Source organism: Neophocaena asiaeorientalis, unplaced genomic scaffold (genome assembly GCF_003031525.2).
Source record: "Neophocaena asiaeorientalis asiaeorientalis breed wild unplaced genomic scaffold, Neophocaena_asiaeorientalis_V1.1 scaffold308, whole genome shotgun sequence".
Taxonomy (NCBI): Eukaryota; Metazoa; Chordata; class Mammalia; order Artiodactyla; family Phocoenidae; genus Neophocaena; species Neophocaena asiaeorientalis.
In genome coordinates this window covers 788063-812765 of record NW_020172768.1, presented here as the reverse complement: position 1 = coordinate 812765, position 24703 = coordinate 788063, and the positions used below count along the sequence as shown (strand labels likewise).

Sequence of the window (24703 nt, the reverse complement as noted above, 5' to 3'; positions counted from 1 at the left end):
GTTGGAGCATACAGCCTAGCAGGGCAGAATTAATTAAGTGCAAAACGTAAGCGCTAACAGCTGTGAGTGGAAAACGGATAAATTTTAACCAGAGGGAAAGAGGTGGTCTGGGAAGGCTCCATGGAGGAATTAGTATTTAAGTGAAGACGTAACATATGAATTTCAGTAGAAAAAAGGAATGGAGCATTCTGGAATAAAGGAAACATTTGAGTAAAGGCACTGAAGAGAATAAAACCCATGGAGAGTTTTTGAAAATAGGAAGAAAGAAGTCAGGGCTTATGGAAGGACACAGAGGAGATGAGGACGGACAAACAAGAGGGTCATATTGGTGAGTACTTAAAGTTTAGTTTATTCTTTAAACAAAGGGATGCTATTCAAGTTTTTTTTCTTGGGGGGGGGCGGGCAGTAACATTATCAACCTGTATTTGAGGAACAGCAGTTCTGGTGACAGGGTGAAATATATACTGGAGAAGCAAAAGATGGGACACACAGAGGCCAATCCAGAGACTGTCATTCAATCGGTCCATATTTTTGGAGTATCAGCTATATACATGGCAAACAGTGCAGGTAAGTGATGGAGAAAATGAAATAGGGTGGGAGAAAAATGTGGGATGAGAGGAGGTGGGCAAGGGAAAGAAAAGTCCTATGAAGATTTATTCAGAGGCACAGATTAGAAGAAAACCAAGAATGTGGGATGATTCGGAAGTCAAGGGAAGGAAGGAGCCAGTGTTTGTTGAATGACTACCGCAAGCCAGACACCAGGCAAAGTGCTTCACACACAAAATCCCATTCAAGCCTCCCAACCACCCTGAGAAACAGACATCGAAAGTCCCACGTTAGGGGCTTCCCTGGTGGCGCAGTGGTTGGGAGTCTGCCTGCCGATGCAGGGGACACGGGTTCGTACCCCGGTCCAGGAGGATTCCACTAAAAAAAAAAAAAAAAAAAAGTCCCATGTTAGGATGAGGAGAGATTTTAAAAGGTGCCTGACTTGCCCAAGTTCACACAGCAAGTGGAAGAGGAGCACAAATGTAAACCAGGGTCTCCCTGCTTTAAAGCTCATGCTTTTTCAATTACACCACATTTCAGAAAGATAAGTGATGCCCAATGCTGTAATGAAGTCAGGCAGGAGGAAGACTGAGATAATCCCATTAAATTTTGTAATTGGGTCGTTGGTGACCTCTGAGGGAACAGCGGTGGTGAGGGCAGGAGACGGAATGCGATTGCCATAGGTGGAAGAGCACGGAGCGAAGCAATACATGGAGGCTGCAAGAGACCGTGCTTTCCAGAAACCAGGCAGTGGAAGGAGTGCCTTTCATTTCTATTCGTTCTTAAATAGTTATTGAGCGTCTTCTATGTGACAAACACTCTTCGAGGATCTGGAGTTAGACTGGGAAAAGTTGTGTGTGTGTGTGTGTGTGTGTGTGTGTGTGTGTGTGGTGTGTGTGTGTGTGTGATTGTTGGCAGATGTTATGTTTCAGAGGAACAAAATGTGACTGTACGATTATGCCATTTAAAATGGAGTTCTGCCTATATCTGCTAAGAAAATTGAAGCTTGGGGGTGTACCTGGTAATCTAGCAAATCAATCAAAAAGTATTTAATATGCCCAGACTCTAAGCATACCATAATACTGGGTACTGTAAAAGGTTTCTGAAAAGCTTCTGCAAAACTATTTATTTATTCCTCAAAATAATTTTTGAATGTTTATCAGAGATGACCCTGGCCTCAATTGCTTCAAATCTTGAGGCAGGGGGGAGAGCAGAAAACCAATCCAAGAACTACAGTTTGGTAAGAAAATCCACTTCAATAGAAGCATGTACCAAATGCAGTGTGAGCCCACAGGAGAGAGAGCTTGATCCAGAAAGAACTTCATGGAGGAGACAGCACCTACCCAAGGTGGAAGGTTAGCAGAGGAGTTTTCCAGCTAGACCAAGGGGGGCATGCTTCCAGGCAGAAGGACCACTTGTGCAAAGGCACTGAGGTGTAAAAGAGAGCAGGGTATATTCTTGGAATCACAAAAAGAACAGCCTGGATCATAATGTTCCATTAGGTGAGGGATGAAAGCAAGAGATTACATCTACTATAAATCTTCCTTCATTCACCCATTTAAACACAAATTGATTGAGCACACTATGTTCTACGTGCTCTAGAAAACAAGGTGGGGGTGTGTCTGTGCACATAACCAAGTCTGTGCCCTGGAGGAGTTTACATCCTGGTGATCATAAAATTCCAGAATGATGGAACAGAGATTTCAAAGATCTGACCCAACCATCACTTTATCTCCACTGCTCCTTCTGTTTCAGAGATTAGAGAAGGAGGCACAGGGAGGTTACAGACATTTACTAAAGTCACATATCAAACAGCCAAGGATTCACAGATGATAAAGTGCTTTGCAAGCAAAGACCAAGACGAAGACCTGGAGGCTTAACTCACTCAAAGAGAAGGGCCCCAAAGCTCTAGGAAATGATTCAAGCACTAAAGCAACCACCTAAGGCTTTTATTTCTGACAGAAACGCGGGCTATTCCACCTCCCTTAAATCAGAAAAGTAGCCTCCTTTTACAAAGACGCAAACCCTGATCCAGAGCAGTAGAGATGTTGGAACAGTGCTTCCAGGGTTGACCAGAAGCGTGGTAACTTCTTGCCCTGGGGTATGACGCTGAAACTGTAAAAGCTGCCCAGTTTGTTCTGATGGATACAATGGCATGTTTGACAGGCATGACAGGGACACTAGCCTTTACATACCACTTCAAACCAAAAATTCGAGTTATTTTGTTGTGACACAGGAAGGGGCTAAAGAAGGTTGGGCTCAGGAGAGGCATTTTAGCCCCTGTAATCCACATCTGGACAAAGATTCCCACTGCAACCTGAGTTATTTATCCTTCTGCAAGGAACACATCTGGAGGGAGTAAGTGTAGATAATTCATTCCTGTAAAATTCTGCATTTAGTGTGAGCTCTTGCCTTGAAATGAAAGTCACACTGTCAGATGTTCCCACTTTTCAGGAATAAATAGTCCACCACCCTCTACCCTGGCGGTACTCTGCCCGCAACTGCCCCCTAGTAGCAACGCCGGTGCTTGCATTCCCCCACCCCTACTCTAGAAGCTAAGACCCTGGACCACTGCCCACAAGATTCACAATTCAGTGACTGCTTGGTATTTTAAACACTCTGAAATTGGGATTTGGGGATTGGTTATGCTGGGTGATCTCTGAAGTCTCGATTGTAGCTCTCACAGTCTATGAACTGGAAAGGTCTACTTTGCTTTAAGCAATCCTGGTGTATGAAAACACAGATTTTAAAAATGTATGCTCTGCGGGTGGGCTTCCCTGGTGGCGCAGTGGTTAAGAATCCCCCTGCGAATGCAGGGGACACGGGTTCGAGCCCTGGTCCAGGAAGATCCCACATGCCGCAGAGCAACTAAGCCCGTGTACCACAACTACTGAGCCTGTGCTCTAGAGCCCGTGAGCCACAACTACTGAGCCCAAGTGCCACAACTACTGAAGCCCATGTGCCTAGAGCCCAAGCTCTGCAACAAGAGAAGCCACCACAATGAGAAGCCCGTGCACTGCAACGAAGAGTAGCCCCCGCTCGCCACAACTGGACCGTGTGCAGCAACAAAGACCCAACACAGCCAAAAATAAATAAAATATAATAAATTAATTTAAAAAATAATAATAAAACAATTAAAAGGTATGCACTGGGGGGACTTCCCTGGTGGTGCAGTGGTTAAGACTCCATGCTCCCAATGCAGGGGGCCCGGGTTCGATACCAGGTCAGGGCACTAGATCCTACATGCATGCTGCAACTAAGAGTTCACATGCCACAACTAAGGAGGCTGCCTGCCGCAACTAAGACCTGGCATAGCCAAATAAAAATAAATAAATAAATACTTTAAAAAAATGTATGCATTGTAATGATCATCTTATAATACAAAGCATTTGTTTTACAAAAAGGATTCATTAAGATAGATTGTTTCTTTAGGTGTAGGAACATTTTTATTCAATTAATCAACTTGAATACGGCACACTCTACGAGGAGACACCATTGAACACCAGATGTCCACATGAACCTGAAACGTCACTGAATGCTGAGTGATCTTGTTTCTTCATAGTTCCAGGAAAAGAAAGAGCTCCGTTTCCCATACCCTCAACCACTCCCTTGATGTAAGTTAGTACTTTGGGAAGACATATTAACTCTGTCTAACAGTTGGAAAGTTTTATGAGCAATAGAACTTCCTTAGGCAATAGAATTATAGGCCTGGAAGACACATCAGATACTTAGTCCAATTTCATTAGCTATCTGGTCCATTCTTCCTCTGCCCTGTCCCACCCAAGGTCACAAAAAGAAACTGAGGCACTGGTAAGCTCAATCTTGGACCAAGGTCATAAGGCTGAAATGGAAATTCCTTTCTGTTAAGTCAAATATCTTTTGGTCAAATTCCACCTTAATTCCTTCCAGTGTTGTTTTGGAGGTAGTATTTTGACCTCAAAGAATAATTAAAAAACAAATGGTACTCAGGAATCCAGATACTCATTCTGCTTTTGTCCACACACATTCTGTGTGCATCTAATTCCCTCATAAACCCACAGAGAGCAAGAAGTTAATGAAACACAAACACCTCCCTAGAACTGATCCCAACACGTGAACGTTCAGATTTGCACAAAAGACATCACAGTGTTTATTGCTTTTGCAAAGGCCTTTTGGCTTTAAACAAATAGAATTCCTTGATGTGGGAAATTCCCCTCATGCATTTCAAATATTGCTCAATTGATACACAATTTTGCAACAGTACTACTCCTTAATGAACGTATGTCTGTGAATGATCAACTTACATGCTCATATTCTTTCATTTCAAAGCAAATATATGATAACGATGGCTTGAACAAATGAAAAATCTGTTTTAGCCAAGCATAGATTAGAAATGTTCCAATGGCCTAAAAATTTGCAGATTCATCTAAAATTTCTCGAGCCAGGCACTGTATTTTCTCATTTAAGCCTCACGAAAATCCTGAGGTCGTGCCAATTTTCCCATTTTAGAGATGAAGAAAACCAAGCCCAGAGAGATCAGCTTTAGGTGCTAAGATGCGATTCAAACCCAGGTAGTCTGAACCCCAAACCGGTGTTTTCTGCACTCCTCCATGTTACTCTATTTCAACTTCCTGTAAAAAATATATTGTCAGTCACTATTCAACTGGTTCTCCCTGCCATTTTTTGTGAAGACTTTGATTTGCAATTTGGTAAATAAACTGATACTTGCGACTGTGATTCTACAAACTGAGACACTGTTTTCCCGTCTAATGCGGTCAGTTTCTATTTGTTCCCTATCTAAAACACACCACAAAGTTAATACCAATTTCCTTGGGTCTTCCTATTGAATTCTAAATACTCTGAAAAGAAACTCTATCCCAAACATTTAGTAGAATTCACTTGGTAGAAGTGCTTGCAAGAAACACTTTGTTTATTTTTGGCTGCGTTGGGTCTTCATTGCTGTGCGCGGGCTTTCTCTAGTTGCTGCAAGCGGGGGCCACTCTTGTTGCGGTGCGCGGGCTTCTCATTGCGGTGGCTTCTCTCATTGTGGAGCACGGGGCTCTAGGCGTGCGGGTTTCAGTAGTTGTGGCGCGCAGGCTCAGTAGTTGTGGCACACGGGCTTAATTGCTCCGCCGCATGTGGGATCTTCCCGGACCAGGGCTCGAACAGTGTCCCCTGCATTGGCAGGCGGACTCCCAACCCCTGCGCCGCCAGGCAAGTCCAAGAAGTACTTTGTATTGGCACATTCTGGTCACGTAAGCAGTTTCTCATTTGCAACTAAAGAAGTCAGTGAAGCCCTAATTCCTACTTTGTGCCCAAGTGTCTCTCTCACACCTCTTACCTGTTAAGAAGTCCACCTGTAGATCTCAGGTGAGTCAGCAGGGCTCTGCAGGTGCTGGTGCCTGGAGGCTTCTGTCACTGAGATTTTTCCACACAATGCTCCAAGCAGGGCCTGTGCACAAACAGGGCAGCCTGAGGCTCCACTCAGTTGGTTTGCTTAAAACGAGGCTTGCCACCGTCTGCTGAAATAGTAGCTTAGTAAACACTAAAGACTTTTAAAAGTATCTTCTCTGTGGCCTTTGGGTTCTAATTTAGCTTCCACAGGTAGATCTAACTTGTTTGCAGGACTTAGGAAGGCAGTAGCTTCAATCTTGCTAGCCAGGGCAAAGTCTCTGTTCTTGAAGGCTGGCTCACATGATCTCACTCTGTGCAAGTTCACCCTTGCATCCTTGGACCTTGGAATCAGGACATTAGACTCCATCCCCACCGAAATGAAATCTCCCAGCTTAACCAAAGAGCGACTAGTCAGTACTCCTTGGTCCCACTGTCCTTCAGGCAGGGCCCCACCAGGATACTGAAAACCTAGGTTACTGCTCTGCCTTTCTCCCTCTCCTCTTCTCTTTCTTCCCTCTCTCTGTCTCCGTCTCTTTTTTTCTCTCTCTTTCGCACACACACCCCATTCTTAGAGATTCTCCCCGCTTCCTTCAATGACCAGACACTGTTCATCCAAAAATAAATGGTGGGTTCCCCATCGGGGAGGTGTCCAAGCAGAGACTGAACGCGTGGAGAACATTCTCACATTGAGGTTGAGACCAGATGATTTCGGCAGGCACTGCCCAGGTCGAAGGCTGATAGTATCCCAGAGGTTCCAACGTGCTGGAACGAGTCCACAAGAGCTTCTAATTGTCCTTTTATGACTTCTCCTTCTTTTCTTTTTTGAGAATGTCCTCCACATTCATTTAAATCAATCCTTACTTGTATAAAAAGACCTTGGCGCACTTTACCCACACGGCTTTGCAACACATCTTTTTCCACCCTGTATCATAATTACTCGTGTACCTTTTCCACATCCCCTCAGACTGTAATGCCACCAAGGCAAGATTTCTGTCCCATTCATCTGTGTCATCCTGTTACACAGCTCACCGCCCCACATGGTGTATCTGCTCAGTGAATGTCTGTGAGTGAAGAAATGGTGGGTGGGGCGGTGTTGGTGGAGGGGAGTCAGCAGGACTGAAGAGGCACCCAGTGCAGTTAGCTTCCCAGCCCCATGCTCTCTGGGGGTTGCTTGCCCTTCTGGAGAGACGAAGGCTGAAGAACACGGTCCATCTCAGCCCTGCAGTGTCCCTTGGGACAGCTCTGACCATGGTCGTACTTTCCCTCAGATCATCACGACACACTCATGCTACATTGCATGGGAGGTCTCAGGAGAAGTCACCTGGGACTATAATGCTCCTTGCCCAGAACATCCATTCCTGATTAACTAAAAGCTCGGGTTTCTTAGGTAAGGGTGTTTGGACTATGAATCTTTGGGGAGCGATTAAAGGAAGGAACAAGAATGCATTTGGAAACAGCTGCTTACCTATCAACTCTTAAGAAAACACCCTGAAATGGAGTTAAATCAATTCTCCCTCAGGGACTGGTGAGGGCCTCGGTTTAACCACTCCTGTGAGAAAGGATTTCATCCTACTCTCTTGCGCAGATCTCCAGATAGGCCCAGCTCCCAGCTTCCCCTTGTGGGAAGCCCAGGCCCACTTGAGTTCTGCGGCTGCCCTGCACTCCAAAAAATAACCACCCTCTTCCATGGTTTCCTGTCCCAAGGATGTTTGCCAATCTTGATTATAAGGCCAATGTTAAGCCACGATTTAGTTCCACAATTAAATGACTGTTCATTCCATTTGAGTTTCAAAGGGGAAAAAATACCTTAGAGGAAGCCACCCGCCACATTTTATAGATAAGGAATTCAGCTCAAGAAGTGCCTCTCTGTTGGCTGTCTCTGTTAGCCTGTTTGCTGCGGTACAAAGACGAAGTTAATCCATTAATTACGGAGGAGCTGAGTCCAGAACCACAGTAGCACATACTTTGTAAAAAATAAACTTTAAGAGCAGTTTTTGATTTACTGAAGTTACCACATACTTCTACACGTTAAACTGCTTCATCCTTCCTGTTACTGTTTTACTAACAGTGCTCTCTACAGCATACTGTCAAAATAATTTGTTTTCCATTTTATGGGCACTAAGTGCCTTATACGGGTAAGAGTTTGGCCCAGGTTCCAGGAACAATTTGCTTGTTTTCTGAGGGGAAATGTTACAAAGAACTACTGACGTACACAGGTTCTATGCCGAAGGTGTGAAGGGAAATTTATGTAAACTAGACCAATCCAAACACAATCATAGTAGGACTAGCTAACATTTACTGCACACTTACTGTGAATCAGGCACGATCTCGATTAATCCTCAAATCACCCCAATGAGGTAGTTGTCACCCCCATTTTCAAATGAGAAAAAAATGAGGCTTGGAAAGGTCATGTAAAGACACACAGCTAATCAGCAGCTGGGTTGGGGTTCAAACTGCACAATTGAAACCAAGCAGGACCCTGTGGGGCTCCTGGGCACGAAGCCTTTCTGTGTCCCCCGTTTCTTGTTTGTAGGGAACAGCCTCCAGCCTCCATGACCTTCCCTGAGTGTCAAAGGGCAGATGCGAGCAATTACTAATCAGGGAAGGGAGGGGATGCAGAGACAAAGGAGGAGACTACCTGCGGCCAGATTAAAGCAGTGCAGGCCCTGCACACACCCTGATTCTTATTAACAACTCTGTCCTTGAACCGTTGCTATAAAACTCCTCACCAAATCCCCCCAGGTTGGGACGCAGTGTTTTTGAGGGGCAGGAGCCTGCCGTGTCCGCCTTAGCCTGCAAAGCAATAAAGCTATTCTTTTCTACTTCAACCAAAACTCTGTCTCCGAGATTCAACTCGGCACCAGTGCGCAGAGGCCGGGTTTTCGGCATCGCAATCTGATCCCAGAGTTTGTGCCCTCCCACGGTTAGCTTGGTCTCTCCTCTGGCGTGGAATGATCTCTGTCTTCAACGGCAGCATCTTGGTCCTAAACTGGTACCTGATTTGATAACTCGTTCATACGCCTATCCTACACAGTTATGGCACGTGCCTTGTAAAAATATGCATTCTTAATATCCATCACATGACCAGTTTGCAATAAATGTCAGTACTGGTATGTGCAGATAAGAATTCCCAAAGCTGGCAGACATATCTGCATATCCTTGACATTTACAGCATACTTTCCAGTTACATTGAGCTCATAATACTCCTTTATTTCCTCATGTATGGTTGACAGTATGACCTAGCAGTTACATGCAAGGTTCTGAAATAGAATGGCTAGGTTCAAAGCCTGGATCCACCATTTATTAACAAGTTAACTAATGTCTCAGTGCCTCAGTTAACCCACGTGAAAAATCAGACTGTTAACCACAGTGCCTGTGTTATGGGCTTGTTGTGAGATATAAACAAGATCATACACATAAAGCTCTTGGCACAATCCCTAGCACATAGTAAATGCTAAGAAAAGCCCATGGAGGCATAACTTTTGCACCCGCCATCGTGTGTATAAGCATTGCACACTCATCGCTAATGTAATAAGGGCCATCGAGCAGCAAGGGATGTCTGGTTGCACAGACACATCATACATACACCAGGGAGCCCTCTAAACATCCATGTCGCACAGTGCTACACAGGCTGCACGTATGAAATCCACGTATCATTTCAGCAGTTCCCCACTTACAAAAAAAGAGATGGATAAAGACGGAGGTCAACTTCATAGCTTAAAACACAGGTTTTTTAATTTTAAGGCCTGTGGAGAAGGGGGAGGTGGAAAATGGTAACAATCGGAACGATTACGATCATGACCGTGATCACTATCACTAGTACGAACAGAACTCTCAGCGTCCGGCATCTCAGATTTCCGTACTTGCCTTTTCTAAGGGAACGAGAGAATGCTCGATTGCTTCCTAACAATGGAATGGTTTTTGCCCGTTCAATTATCAGCTCCATCACACCCCACAGAAGTTAAAAGATGGCATCTGGGTCTTCTGTTCAAGCGGGTGACCCTTCTATCCCTTTCATTACAGGAGAGGCAACTGGTAAAGTTAATGCAATGTACTGTAACTAATGCCTTGGAAATACCCCAAGCACGACAATCTTAATCCACTTTGAAGGCCAGCTGTATTCAGAACGTGAGGCTTTATACTAAGCTATATATTATGGTAAAATCAGCTGCAGGGGAAAATTCTCTTTGAACCAAAGAGAAACCATTTTTATTTATTTCTATAACTTACAAGACACTGATGCCAGAGGGAAAAACCGCAAACAAACCTCGACAATAAGATACCAAGTTACCCCTTGGCTGGGCTACAGCAACGGCAGCCGTGTGGATTTTGCACAAAGTCCATGTATGTGTGCATGATATCTGGAACCCTTATGGGCATCACGGAGTCAACAATTAACAGGGATTCTTAATAGGAAATACTTAAAACAAAACTCGAAGTCCAGTTTTACCAACAAAAAGCAAAATGGCAAAAGTTAGCGATTAAATGGTGACTAACAAGAAAGGACTCTTGCTCATCGTGCAAGTTCTAAGCTCCTCAGAGAGGACCCAGAAGAGGGAGAGCTCCACGCTTTCCCTCTGATCCCTCCTCAGGTGCTTCGTGGAACGTTCCATTCATTCCTGAATTTCAACAGACAAAATGGGATGTGCAAATGGTCCCTGAGTTCTTGTGGAAGTTTTCCAATGTCCCCTCACCACCACCACCACCCCCGTCCCATAATTACGTTTCCTCATGTTGGTCGATCAGTTCTCTATTCCAGACACATTCCCCCAGCGCAGCCACCAATGCGACGAGGGAAAGGCAGGAAAGGTCACAGCTGAGTGCCCCATAGCTCTCATTTTGACAGTATATGTGCTTTGCTACATTTCTCAAAGGTATAAGGGGTGATACCGAATAAAGAAGGAAGTGGAACTTTTCTCCACTGCTGGCTTGGAGGGCAGGAAACCACGTGTGTCCCACCTTCCAGTAAGGGTGAGAGTCCTTACCCTTAGGTGAACTCAGGGCAGACTGTGATATAATCGACGTTCTTTTGCAGGCAGGTAATACTCAAACTCAAGATGGATTCTGTCTAAAAACAATACTTATAAGGTAAGGAAGAGAATGGATACAGGTCTTTGAGTTTCTTAGCTTAAAAGATGAAGTCAGACAAAGTTATGGGGAAAATAGTATACTTAGGGAGTGGGGCTTTATATAATAGCACCAAGCTTTTGGAAAGCAACATGGAAAAATTTACTTAGAGCCTAACACCTTTGCCCTTACATTCCTGCGCTTACCAGCTTTGTTATTTGGAGGAATAGGGTTTGGGAGTTAGGGAGACCTGAATATAAATCCTAGCTCTATATTCACTGCCTACGCGACATAGCCAAGCTACTTACTTTTCTAGGTTTCATTTTCTCTTCTGTGCAAAAGGAGAAAAATAATACACACTTCCCGGGTTGTGAAATTAAGTGATACACTACAAGTAAAGTGCCTGGCCCATAATAGGCACCCAACAAATTGCTTTAGGTTTTGTTTCTCTTTTTTCAACAGTAATAAGAATTATTTCTTATGTAAGAGAGAATGTTTATTTAACAGTGAAAAGTTGCCAATAACCAAAATATTAAAAGCAGAATGACTAAGGAAATCATGGGATTTTCACTCAGAGGAGAAATGCACCTATTTAAAAATATAAACATACATCTACTATATATTTAGTCACATGGTTATTTGCATAGATTTGCATAGATTTGCATAGATTTGCATAGATTTGCCGGAAGCGGAAATATATTGCACATACACTAAAATGATAACATCGTGTTTGTGTGTGTGATTTTCTATATTGTACTAAGTGGTGTCATTATACATTTCACTTGCTCATAATAGTTGATTGTTTTTAAGGCAATAAAATATTTTTAATCTAAAAAATGTCAAAATTAAATTCATTCCTTAATTGAAAAAGAAGAAAATTAGGGATGTGCAGATGGTCCCTAGGTAGTTCTCAATCTCTGGCGAAATATAACTCAAGCCAGTAACGCCAAGCCCACACCTGCCACATCAAGACTAAATAACAGCAGATCAGTTCCAGAGCTGACATGATTTCTAGAGATCTACCTGCTGGATTCCTAAAAGGAAACCATCATCTGCCTTGTTTATTTGATTATTTGATGCCTGTTGCAGATATCTGTTCTGCCTGCTGTACTCTAGGTACCATGCTAGGAGATAAATCTGTAAGTATCCTGTCCTTGAGGAGCATATAACCTACTAAAGAAGGTAAACTATCAAAATATTTAAAAAGAAGGCCCTGGGAAAGTGCCCTAAGAGCTGGCAAGGCACTTTAGGGATAGCATCCATTGTCTTAATAAACCACAGGTAGGCATGAAGGCGGAGATGTGTTTCACAGGTTAAAAAAAAAAAAAAATTAAACCTTGCCTGGAAGCCAGTTAGCAACTAAGGGGCAGAGCAGGGTAACTTGAACTCTTGCCTTCCAACGACACTCTCTGCTCTCATCACTTCTCACAGCCTCTCCCTACAGACAGTGATCTGGGAGTTCTCTTTGCCAGCATCTTCTCTCTAGGTCTTCCTTGTCTTCCTCAAACCCTGAGAAAGCATGTGATGTTCCAGCTCTCAAGAAGAGGCGATGGCTATGCTGCCTTTTAGTGATGTGGGATGCAGCTGCCGCTGCCTGTTAGATCAAGGACGAGAAAGCAGCAGGGTGTTCCTGGGTCGGTGGAGACCCGGGCGCTCAAGAGGCTTGAATCCCTGACGGTCTTAGAAGCGCAGATGGGGCATCTCAGGGGCATCTGGGCACAGCTGATTTAGCTCTAAAGTATTTGTTTCTGCTCTGTCTCAGTAGGAGGTTGGAGCAAAGAAGTCTCCTAGACCCTCATCTTCCTCCTTTTACCCCATCCTGATTCCCTCACTCCCCTCTTCCTCCTCCATTTCTTTCATTTCTCCCTTTCTCGGGAAGATTTCTTCCCCTCTCTTTTCGCCCATTTCTTCTTCTGCTTCTATAAACTCCTTTTTTCCTTGTCCTCGAAGCTTCGGAAGGGTCTGGTCCCTGTCTTCATAATCACAGCTCTCCCACCTCGGCCTCCCTGAGCTTATTAGAATCAGAGATGTCCCGTGGGCGGTGGACATGGAGAACCCACTTGAAAAATCTCATCTTGAGACTTAATAATGCTAACTCCACCACAGTTCGAAACTAATTGAAACTCAGTGAGGGTAAGTCAGGCACCTGTTATTGACCTCGAAAGACAGGGAAGAAGGCTAACTACCTATGGAGAAAAAAAAAACTGTACATGCTCTAAATGTTTGTCGTGAGTTTTGTTGTTAATTTGTTCCTTGTGAACTCTATTTTCAGGCACCTAAGTCACCAACTTTGAAGGTGGAAATAAGGCCCGCCTCTCACAAGTAGATGTTAACAGGAAGCCATACCGGCTGCAGGCAAAGGTCCTTGAGTTTGGAGCCAGCAGGTCATTAGGCTGTTATGGTAACTCAGCACCGACAGCCTGGACAAAGGGCATATTCTAAAAACCAAAGACAAATAAACAATTGACAATCAAGTCTCCTTCTCAGAAACTCTGGGTCTGGATGTCAGGGCAAGAAAGGGCAGGCAAAACAGATAAGACCAGACAAGACCCTGAGGGCCAGGTAACAAAATAAAAACCCACATCTGTATAGCCCTTTGTAATTGAAACACTTCCACACAAATGAGCAATATGATTTTTACAACACCCCAATAAAGGAAGTAGAATAGGTATAATGTTACTTTACAGACGAGAGGGCAGGATCAGAGAAATTATAGGACTTGCATGAGTCCCATAGTAAGAGGCAAAGGCGGGATTTCCAGCCAGGTGCGCCCTTTCCAAATAACCATAATTATGGAAAGTGCTTACCTGGTACTTAGGTGGTAAGACAATGACAGGTTGGGGCTTCTTAATTCCCCTTCAAAGGTCTTTTCACTACCTAAAAATGCCTACGTCATCAAATTATGTAATCAAATTTCTTTTTCTCTGGCTTTTGGTAAAATTTATTCTAATCAGTGCTGCCTCCAGGCAAATAACAGATAAAATTAAAAAGAAGACAAAGACTATAGACCAGTTCAATCCTTACGCTATTACTTCTAGTCTTCTGAAACAGTGACTATCGCACTTTATCTGGAGGTTATAGAAGCAGCGTTCTACTTTCGCCTGCAGTGGGCTTTCAACTAAAGAGGACCTCTAGTCTTCAGAGGTGTGGCCTAGAAGAAGCCTAAGAACCTAAACTTGACCCGCTGGATCAGTGTTATTATTAGGAGGCAGGGTTATCCCTGCATGAATTCATGCTCAGCCATTTAGAGACAGTCCAAATCAACCTAGCAGATTCCCTGTACATCCCAGTTATTGCACTTAATTATAAATGCTCATTACCCATCAATGCCTTCATGCATTGGTAATCCTGCCAAACTTTTCTAACGTGACCTATGGGCAATACCCACCCCCCAAAAAAGTCTGGGACAAGTGCATCCCAGAATTCTTCCCTTGTTCCATTCTATTTTTAAGAAAGTAGTGAGCTATAACATGTCATCCATTTACACACTCAACTCATCCAAGTTATTGTGAAAAATAAAATAAAATCTGATCCCTTGGTTGGATAATTATTGACTTCTGGGTTCCAGTACTATAGTTTTAACATAACCTAGACCCTGTGTCTACACCAAATAAGAGAGGTGGCAGGGAAGCTACGAACCACGCAAACAACCAGCTGTTAACACATAGCAAAGGGGCTAGCAAAATCCCCGTGGGGATTCTAGACCGGCGTAATGCCTCACAATATCATTCTCTTCCATCTCACTTAGTTTTCTATTAGTGTCCTGGCCTTTTCTGAGAGCAGCTGGGAAAACTTGGGTCCAGAAAGATTGATCAGTCCTGCAAGTTTGCAACAGCAAAACAGTGATTCCTGACTTAGGATTCACGATGAGCCTATACAGTCTGCTCCAACTGGTGTTTGAAAATTTAGCTATAATACCAAAGGCATTTCCTAAATCTCACTGACAGAGATCTATATTCTCTCATTTGAAAATGTCAAGATTATGATCCGCACGCCTAGAAACTTCACCTCACTATAAGAAAACAGCCTTATAACCTTGGATTCAGGACCATGTGAAACCACCTTGGGGGCAACAAGCCCTTTGTCTGTCATTTATGGAAAAACCTAGCCTGTGAGGTCCTGGAGAGCAGAGGCTTTGCCTTGATGAAGGTTGGATTCACACAGTCTAGCTCAGTACTTGATACATAAAAGGATTCAATAGATACCTTTTGAATCAGTGAATGGACCTGCACGTTTAATTTTGGGAGATGAGAGAGAGGAGAATCAGCCAACTGACTGCTTATAGCCCTGGCGTTCAGGGGCTCTGAAGTGGCCAGGCATATTTTGAAAAGGTCATTTTACCAGCCTATAACTGCAGGCTAAAGTAGACGGGAATGGCGATCATTGGTGGTGTGGAAAAACAAGTTCTTACTGCCCCCTGGTGGTCAGGATGATTTCAGATTCCAAAGTCCTCTAGCACTCCTAGCACTGAATTTAAGCATCCTGGTAGCCAGGAGTCTGCAGGTTTCATTTACCCAACCCCTTCTCCAGACAGCAGAGTTCTCGGCTTAAAGGCCAGAAAGATGCCACCCCAATCCCAAAGTCCTCGAGGGAGGCTTTTCATCTCTATACTGAGAGAAGATGAATATGTCAAGGAGCTGAAATTGAACATTTTAAAGTGAACTGCCTTTCAGTGAATGGTCTGTGCTTTCAAGAGCTCCTAGAAAAAAAGGAAAATATTCAAGGAAAATAATAATGTCCTGTCTGGAACATTCAGATGTCTATCTATTTAAGACTATCAGGTCAGGTCACCCTTCTGAGCAAAAAAGACATTCTGGAACCCTTTCAGACTTTGAACTGTTAGCATTCCATGATTGCATTCCCACTTCATCGAAGGAGAAACTGAGGGTCCAAACCAACTTTTGGAAAAATGATAACTATCCTCTCAAGTCTACAGAAGGTTTTCAGTTTTATTTTGTTTTATTTTAAATGTATGGTAAGTGAAAAACAAAAAACAAGAAACCATAAACTGCTACAGAGGTTTCTAAGGCAGCATCACATGTGCAGGGATTTTTGTGTTTTATCCCACTTGTTGCCTCTCCAGGACCTAGAGCAGTGTCTGACTCATCAATACATATTTGGTGAATGAATGAATGAATGAAGCCTAGAGAGAAAGAGCTGTTTTTTAATGGAAATTATTGCTTGTTGGAGAGGATGTCATCTCCTTCCTTGAGAATCTTTAAAAACAGGTTGAATTCTCATTTACCTTAAAAATTATAGAATCTGACGCTGGAAGGAACCTTAGAAATCATCAATTTCTTCATTTGGTTTCATTCATTCACTTCACAGATGAGGAAAATGAAGGTCAGAGAGGTTAAACAACTCACCATAGGTCACACAGCAATTACATGGCAGACCCTACAGTGACTCCAAGTCTTCATTCCTGACACTTTCTAAAAGAGCAATGATGTTCAAAGTTTTTGGCTGTGACTTACAGTAAGAAATACATTGTGACCCAGTACACACCCACACAATTACACACACACAACACTAAAAATAGTTTCCTGAAACAATACTCACCTTCTCCATGTAATAACGTACCCTGGTCTACTGTCTACTCTATTTCATTTTTTTAATAATATTCTGATCACAACTCACTAAATTAATTTCACAACTTAAAATTTTAAAACATTATAACCTCTCAGGCTGAAGTCCTCCAGAATCTTCTTCCAAGGAGAAAAGAACTAGAGTGATCAGCTTCTTGGGACTCCTTGGCCCAAACATCCCAGTTTTATGACTCAGTAGAGGCAGTAGTATCTCCCACCGTCAAGTTTCATTTCACTTCCAAGAATGCAGTCCAAGCAACCCTGCTCTCCAGCCAGGGTGAGTAACCACACTACGGTGTTTCAGGACACAGACCAGGGCCATTGGTAGCAGCTTTGTCCTTGTCCTTGACTAGCTCTCTAACCCACAAGTTAGCAGGGATTTGCGTCCTTACATAAAAGAGCATGTCCTTATCTCTGCTGCCGTCACTCTCCCCTAGCCTAGGAGCCTGGGGGGAGGGGGCGGAGAGGGGAGCAGGAATAAGAGGAGCCCGAAAGGGGAAGCGCAGGACAAGTAGGTGGGTCTGAGGTCATCAGCTACGTAAATAGATGTGAACAGACGGAGTGCTAAACAATCTCCAGGAGCCAGGCAGCCTCCCCCCACCCGCGCACAGGGTTACACAGAGCCTCCTTCTCCTAAGCCCATTTGATCGTTTCCCCCCACCTCTTCTCCTGACGTCCTCTACCAAATATTCTCCCTCTCTCTCTCTCTCTCACACACACACACTTAGATGCTAAGATCGTTCACATGGTGGGAGATGGCTTCTCAGCTATTTCCCTTCTAACTGACAGGTTGGAACTTTCTCCTCTGACTTCCCACTTTCCCGCTGAGAGTCAGCAAGACGGGATTTGGCAGGGGGCTGCTTTACGGCAGCCACGGCAGAAAGCCTCCCCATAGCAACCTGGGCACATTCCCATGACTCCCTGACACAGGTGGAATTTCCAGGGCTGGCAACTCACCCCCTCTCAGAAGCAGCGCACAAGCAGCAGGCTACCCACCTCCCTTCCCAGTGAGTCTCAGCCTGGCTTCGGGCTGCCCAGTAGTGAAGGCAATGAGCCAGGAAGGGTGCTGGACAATACTTCGAATATTTATTGGCCCTTTCAGATATCCTCAGACAGCTTTGGAGTCTACGGCTCCAGGTCTTGAGTTCTGCTCGTGAAAGGGGAAGATTAGAATGAACTGGGAGGCAGCAGAGCACTACCCAGCTCTGCCATCAATGTGCTGTGTGATGTTAAGTCAGTTACTTAACCTCTCTGGCTCTCAGTTACCTCGTTTTTAACATGAGAGATTCAGTTTTCTAAAAAACGACTTCTCAACATTTCTTTATTATATTGCTATGCTTAAATAAAATTGTATCATCACTCTCATAGTATACAAATCCCAGATTCACAATGAAGACATGCATCTTTACCAAAATAAGTACAACATAATTAAAAGTCTGTTTCTGGAATTGGGCATTTTCCCCCATAATGAGATTTTTTTAATTCAACCATTTAAAAAAAATTGAAGTCTAGTTCATTTACAATGTTGTTTAGTTTCAGGTTACAGAAAAGTGATTCAATTATATATATTTATATAAACACACACATACACATACGTATATTCTTTTTTTTATTTTAACATTTACTCTTTGTTGTGTTGTATGAAGTACCGCGTAATGCACGTCTGTACTGTACTAAAACACCCATATTTCCAAATAACATTATGTGGTGTAGCCCACAGTCTCCGCAGAAGCATTGTGAGTAAAGTATGATAACAGATGAAGAAAAAAAGATAAAGCTAAGTATGAATGATTTTTCCAAACATACACAGCTTACAATGGAACCCCAATGGAAAGTCAAATGGCCATATTTGATGTAGTACCTATAAAATGTAGACTCTGCGATAAAAAGCCAGAGGCACATAAAAATACATTTAACTTTAAAAATAACTTAGTCACAGTAATACTTTGCTTGTGTCTTACCAACATGTAGCTGACAGTCAAAATTTTGCCATATAGATATATAGGGATATCTAAGAGCTACAAGCAAATCCCCGAAACCCATAAAGTTGTTCAAATGTGAAAACAGAGAAAAGTTCTAACACGGAAGAATTTGCTACGGGGAGAGCCCAAACAATATAGAAAACAGTCTAGAAAAAAGGCGTGGGTGTTAAATAAATTTTGACTTCCTCGTGCTCAGAAAATGCCAGAGTACTGTAAAGGTCCCTAATGTGACTGGCACAGCCCTTCATAAGTAGTGCCAGTCCTGGCCAAGCCAGATTTCTTACATGTCTGAAGGTCTGAAAACAAAAAATGTGAGCTGTACGTCAGCAATGCCCGCCGAAAATGGGTTCTGACTCACTTCCTCTCTTTGCCAGGATAGGTTTTTTTGTTTCTTTCACTGTTTTTGCAAACAGGGCATATATCAGGTAAAAACATATTCTGTAGGAACGTCATTTTAGAAAACCCATCACGTGACAGCAAGTATAGCCAGCGAAGCTCTTATCTTTGACTGTGGTTAGTTTTGTTTTGTTCTGGTTTTTGATACCTTTTATCCCAAAGGAAAAGAGCCAGCTGTGTCCTGTTACTTACTTTTATCCATGACATTCAGCACCTCATCCAGAAATGAGGGCCCAAGATCGAGCTGCAAGGAGAGGAGGGAACCGGTGAGATCAGAGAGGGACTCCTCTGATTTAGTCTTTTCCTTGACGAGCTCGCACGGGGCGGAATGGTCAAACGTGTCCTCCGCCGCCCAGTCGGGTACTGTTCGGAGAGGCTGCCCCTGCCCTGGCTGGACTGCAATGCGGACCCGCTGGACCCCCACGAGATGTCCCCCTGGTGGACTGTCCCGTTCTCCAACAGATTACTTTTCTCTGGAGCCTTCTCCTCCATGACCTGCTCACAGCTAAGCCGGGGCAGCCTTCCCGGCCCTAAGGACTCCTGTTTGGAACTGAATGTCACCAGTGACAACAAGGGCAACAGGAGTGCTTGGGGCCCTCTGATGGTTGGGAGGGAGATGGCGTTTTTGAGCACCGGGGAGGGCATCTCTGTGAACATGGAGTCGGAGGTACTGTTGGCCCGGAAGAACTCGTTATGCCCAGGGAACTGGCCCGTGCATGCTTTCTCCTGGTTTCCAGGTAGAAGCTCATTTCCTCAAAGAAAGGAAATGTCTCCAAAGACAGTAGAAGCTCATTTCCTTGAAGAAAGGAAATGTCTCCAAAGATGTCGTGCTGGCCCTCTTTGCCGATGTGAATGGTGTGGCAGAGGTCTCCAAGGGAAGGTCTGATCATATCCGGAGACAAGATGTCCCTCAGTTTAAATTTCTTTCCTTTCTTGTTATTGGCAGCTTTCAGGTAAATTGGGGTCTTGGCTGACATTTTGGAGTTTGAAGATGTCGATTTTGCAAAAGGGAAAAAGGGCCACTCTCTTCACAGATGTTACAGGTTTCCCAATATCCTTTTTGATAGGAGCGGTCACATCATTTTTCTCAAGTAGCTTCTGAAGTGGCTCTGAAACGAGATGGAGGTCTAAGAGGCCTTCCTGGACTTACAGCCAAGCAGGGCTTTCTGGAGAGCCGGTTACATCCGCCAGTCCCTTCCACAGCATGGAGAAACCAGCGGCGCCAAGGATCCCAGCCGCTGACCCCGGGGCCGGGCGCCCGGCACCGACAGTCCCCGAAGGCGCACGCAGTCCCTGCCTGCCACGCGCAGATCCAGCCGGGTCAGCCAGCGCGGCGCCTGCCTGCTCACAGCATTATGCGCTCCGAGACAGCGTGAAGGCGCCCAAGGCCGGGGTCTCCGGACTCCTATACGTATATTCTTTTTCAGATTTTTTTCCATTATAGGTTGTTACAACATATTGAGCATAGTTCCCTGTGCTATACAGTAGGTCCTTGCTGTTTATCTATTTTATATATAAGAGCGTGTATATGTTAATCCCAAACTCCTAATTCGGAGAGATTCAATTTTTTTTTGAATTTTATTTCATATATTTTTATACAGCAGGTTCTTATTAGTTATCTATTTTATACATTAGTGTATATATGTCAATCCCAATCTCCCAATGCATCCCACCACCACCACCCCCCGCCGCTTTCCCCCCTTGGTGTCCATACGTTTGTTCTCCACGTCTGTGTCTCTATTTCTGCCCTGCAAACCGGTTCGTCTGTACCATTTTTCTAGGTTCCACATACATGCGTTAATATACAGTATCTGTTTTTAGAGAGATTCAATTTTTAAAACAACAAAAATTAATTGGTCATCTTCAATGGTCCCTTCAGTAGTTCAGGGAATTAATTCATTATCTTGAAAACTAGCAAATAAATGAAACAGTCAACATTTGTTGGGTTTTTTTCCCCCTATATCAACTACAACACTAGATAATCAAATCGTTGCCAAGGGGAAGCACCTCCTTTTTAAAGTATTCCAACAAATACATAAAAAATAAATGATAGGACATGACCATTTTGCAACATCTGATGAATTGATGAATCTAGACAACGAGCATCAGTGATTACTAAGGTCAATAAAAGAGAGACAGATGTTATGTGCCTCCCACCCACGAACTTGCCGAAAAGATCTACTCAGATCAAACCTAATCAGGTCAAACTTCTGGGTCCAGCAAGAAATTTGCAGGCAAAGAAGTGGACAGAGAACTGTTGAACTGCATTGCGAGCGTGCAGGCAGTACATTCCAGACTGCGAGGAACTCCACAGGCCATGCGCCCCGAGTTCCTCTCAAAATAAAGTGTAAGGAAAAGAAACCGATGAAAAGTGAACCTGGAGAGGAACAGGGACTCAGAAGACATGTCGACTTTTTAAAATGGAAAAGACTACACTAGCATGTCGAGAGAGTTCTGGTCGAACGATAAAACTGAAAGGAAACACCAGAAAATTATGACAACAGGAGTCAGCAGGGCGATGACTTTCAGGGCGGGGAGAGTCTATGGTTGGATCAGCAGACAGCACTGAGGGGGCTGATGGAGTTCTATTGCTTGGCTGTCCTCCCCTGCGTTTGTATTTTAATTCATAATAAGGTGATTTTTTTTAAATGAGAGAGTAGAAAAATCACCTTTACTTCCTGACAGAGCTAGAAGGCTGGGTTCTGGAATTCTAAATCTGGAAAGTGACAGGTGTCGTGATGACGAGGTTGGTTGTGGGACTGCTAAGCGGCAGGAGGCGGGGGAGGGGGGCAGGAAGGCCAAGGATGTCCTGGCTGCAGAGCTGCGGAGACTTGGCCTTGATTCCTGACTGCCACTTCCTGGCTGGGACACCAGGAAACTCAGCTAACCTCCCTCATCTCATTTTCCTCATCTACTAAGTAGAGATAATAGTTCTTGCCTTGTCATTATGACAATCAAATAAGATAACTCATCAGAGCTCATAGTACAGAATCTGGCGCACAGGAAGTACTCAGTACGGTCATCCTATTGTTATTATTATTACTAGTACTTGTTATTGTCTATCTGATTATTAGGATACCCCTAATGTGGACAGAAGGAAACCAGAAGGTGGATTTCTCCTTCAAAAAGGGAATACGAGAACATGGCCCCTTTGGGACACTAGTGACCGGGGCGGTTGCAGAAGGTGCAGCTTCGCAAGCCTTCCGCTGGCTCTCCCCAGTGTGACGTGTCCCCAGTGGACATGCTCCCTACTTGATCCACTCATCCTCTTCCCCGTTAAGCACTCAACCAGGCTTCCACTCGAAGCCACTCTCTCATCAGAAGCCACTCTCATCAGTCTGACGGCTTCCTGTTCTTGCTGCTCTCCATGGGGTGCGGAAATCCCAGGGCACCACTCACCGCGTCCATTAGTCACTGGAGCCACTTTGTGTGAGGAAGCCTCCGGGACAAGCAAACACCGTGAGAGGCAGGAGAGCCTGGTGGCTACGGGCATGAGCTCTGCACAGGGCTGATGACCCACACCCGCCCCCGGGTTACCTTAAGGATGAAGTTCTGAGTGGACACACACAGCCTTTGGAATCTGGGGAGCACCAGACCCTTGTCAGGAATTGCTGTGATGCCTCTGGCATCAGAATGGCCAGATGTCTCCTGCTCTCCTTACTTTAACTTCCTGGGCAGGGAAAGTAATAGACTCCCGTGCCATTTGGGGCTAAGCGTAGTCAGTCTTCCTTCACGTTATTATTCTGACAAGTTCCTCTTACCTGTGAGACCACGGGCAAGTTATTTAACCTCACTGTGCCCCCATTTCTTCATCTATAAAATCTACATAAGAGAATCTGCTTCATACGGTTGTCATGGAGAGTAACTGAATTAAAAAAGACAAATTGCTTTAAACGATGCCTGGCACGTGGTCTGTTAAAAAAAAGGCTCCGTTTCACAGTTTTCTGGATTCAAGTACTAGCTCTTTCCCTTATTAGTTCAATGACACTCGAGAAGTTGCCTCGCTTCTCCACGTCTCTGCTTGTTCATCTATCAAATGGGGATAATAATAGTGCCATGCTTGCTGGATTGGCATGAATATGAAATAGATAATGCAAAAAAGATCCTGGCTTACACAAAATATTTAACAAACATTAGATATTATTATCCCTATAATACCAGATAATAAGCAAAGTTTTGTTTGTTCCTTGCTATCCAAAGAGAGCAAAATGCACAAAATACTCCAACAAGATACTGGGTAGAGATCCTCCAAAGCAAAGTCCTCGTCTCCAGGCACTGAGATATTCTCGCACACCATGAAATGGCACCGCTGGGATCAAGGATAGGCAGGTCTCTCAGGATCCATCACATCTCAGGGGACAGTAGAGCAGTGAGACACATGGTGTGGCACCTCTAAGCCACAGGAAAAGGGGATGGATAAAGGGGAACCAGCAAGCAGATTTTTCCATGGAAGGATGGTGAGTAAAGGGAGGAGGAAGGCGTGGCAAAGAGGAGAGAGGCTTCCTTTCTACCATATGAGGTGCATTCACCAACCCAGCCTCATTGTTCCAAAGAACGACTGAACCATTATTACGGAGAAACAGCAGCTAGAGCCTACTGGGGTAACAGGATTCTCAGAGTCTTGATCTCTAGTTGCCTTTTCGTTCTGATACTTCATTTGATTCTCTCAACAGTTCAGCAGGACAGAAAAAAACGTGAAGGGGAAACCCTATTTCACAGATGGACTGCAGACAGAAGAGAGAGAGAAACTTATCCAAGGTCAGGAACAACTTGGGTCTCTTCACCTGTTACCCAGCGCTCTCTGGCTGAGCACAGGTGTTCTCATCCTGGGCTACTTGTTGGAACCACCTGAGAAGCTCTGAAAAGTACTGGTGCCCGGGTCTCCCTGACGGAGATTCTGATGAATTTGGTTTGATGTATTTGGTCTGGACATTGGGATTTCTAGACACTCCTCATTCAGTTCTAATGCACAGCCAAGGATGAAAATTACTACTTGAACATATTTGATTTCGTGGATAATAAGTTAAATCCACACTTCACCCAGGGCAGCTCTGATATCTCCTTTGTCCTTTTGGGTAAGGCAGGCAGATAGGGAAAAGAAACAATGTAAAAATTAATTCCTTCCTTGAAAAATGAATCCAGGCATCTTTTGGTTATCTACCAAGAGGGGTGGTGTATCTGAAAACTTCAAAGGAGGGAAGGGGCCACTGTTTCCCTCTATACATTTCCAAAATTTTACTACTTAATTTCATTTGTGTTTCAGCTGAAAAAGAAAACCACTTTTAATAGAATACCCCTTCCTTAGTATGAAAATCAAGATTATCTTTCCACAAACTTTCTTTTCCAGAACTTGTTTGATTTCAATAAACTAAAATTTATTAAGGATCTACAACGTTCAATGGCTCATGCGACATTTATTGAGATTTTGCTAAATGAGTGTGACATAGTTCTACACTCAAGGGATTATAAACTTGTAGGGAGGGCAGGAAAGGTACACAGGTAACTACCAGCAGAAAGTTATGCCAAGTGCATGGAAGTAATTAGGACACTGCTTATCACACCTAAGGTGCTCAGTCTTTATATGGGAAAAGAAGAACAGGAGGGGTGGTGGGAGGAATTGGGAGATTGGGATTCATATATAGACAGAGATTGGGATTCACGTATAAAATAGACAACTAATGAGAACCTACTGTACAGCACAGGGAACTCTACTCAATGCTTCATGGTGACCTAAATGGGAAGGAGATCCAAAAA

General features: G+C 44.0%; 1 long non-coding RNA gene and 1 pseudogene across 1 annotated transcript; one reads left to right on the top strand and one right to left on the bottom strand.

The window, feature by feature from the left end:
• On the top strand, positions 1-24703 carry LOC112396815 (uncharacterized). The gene is made up of 3 exons (XR_003002657.1): positions 1-328; positions 452-567; positions 22024-24703. It is a non-coding gene; the product is annotated as an uncharacterized LOC112396815 (long non-coding RNA).
• On the bottom strand, positions 18224-20008 carry LOC112396814 (cdc42 effector protein 3-like; annotated as a pseudogene).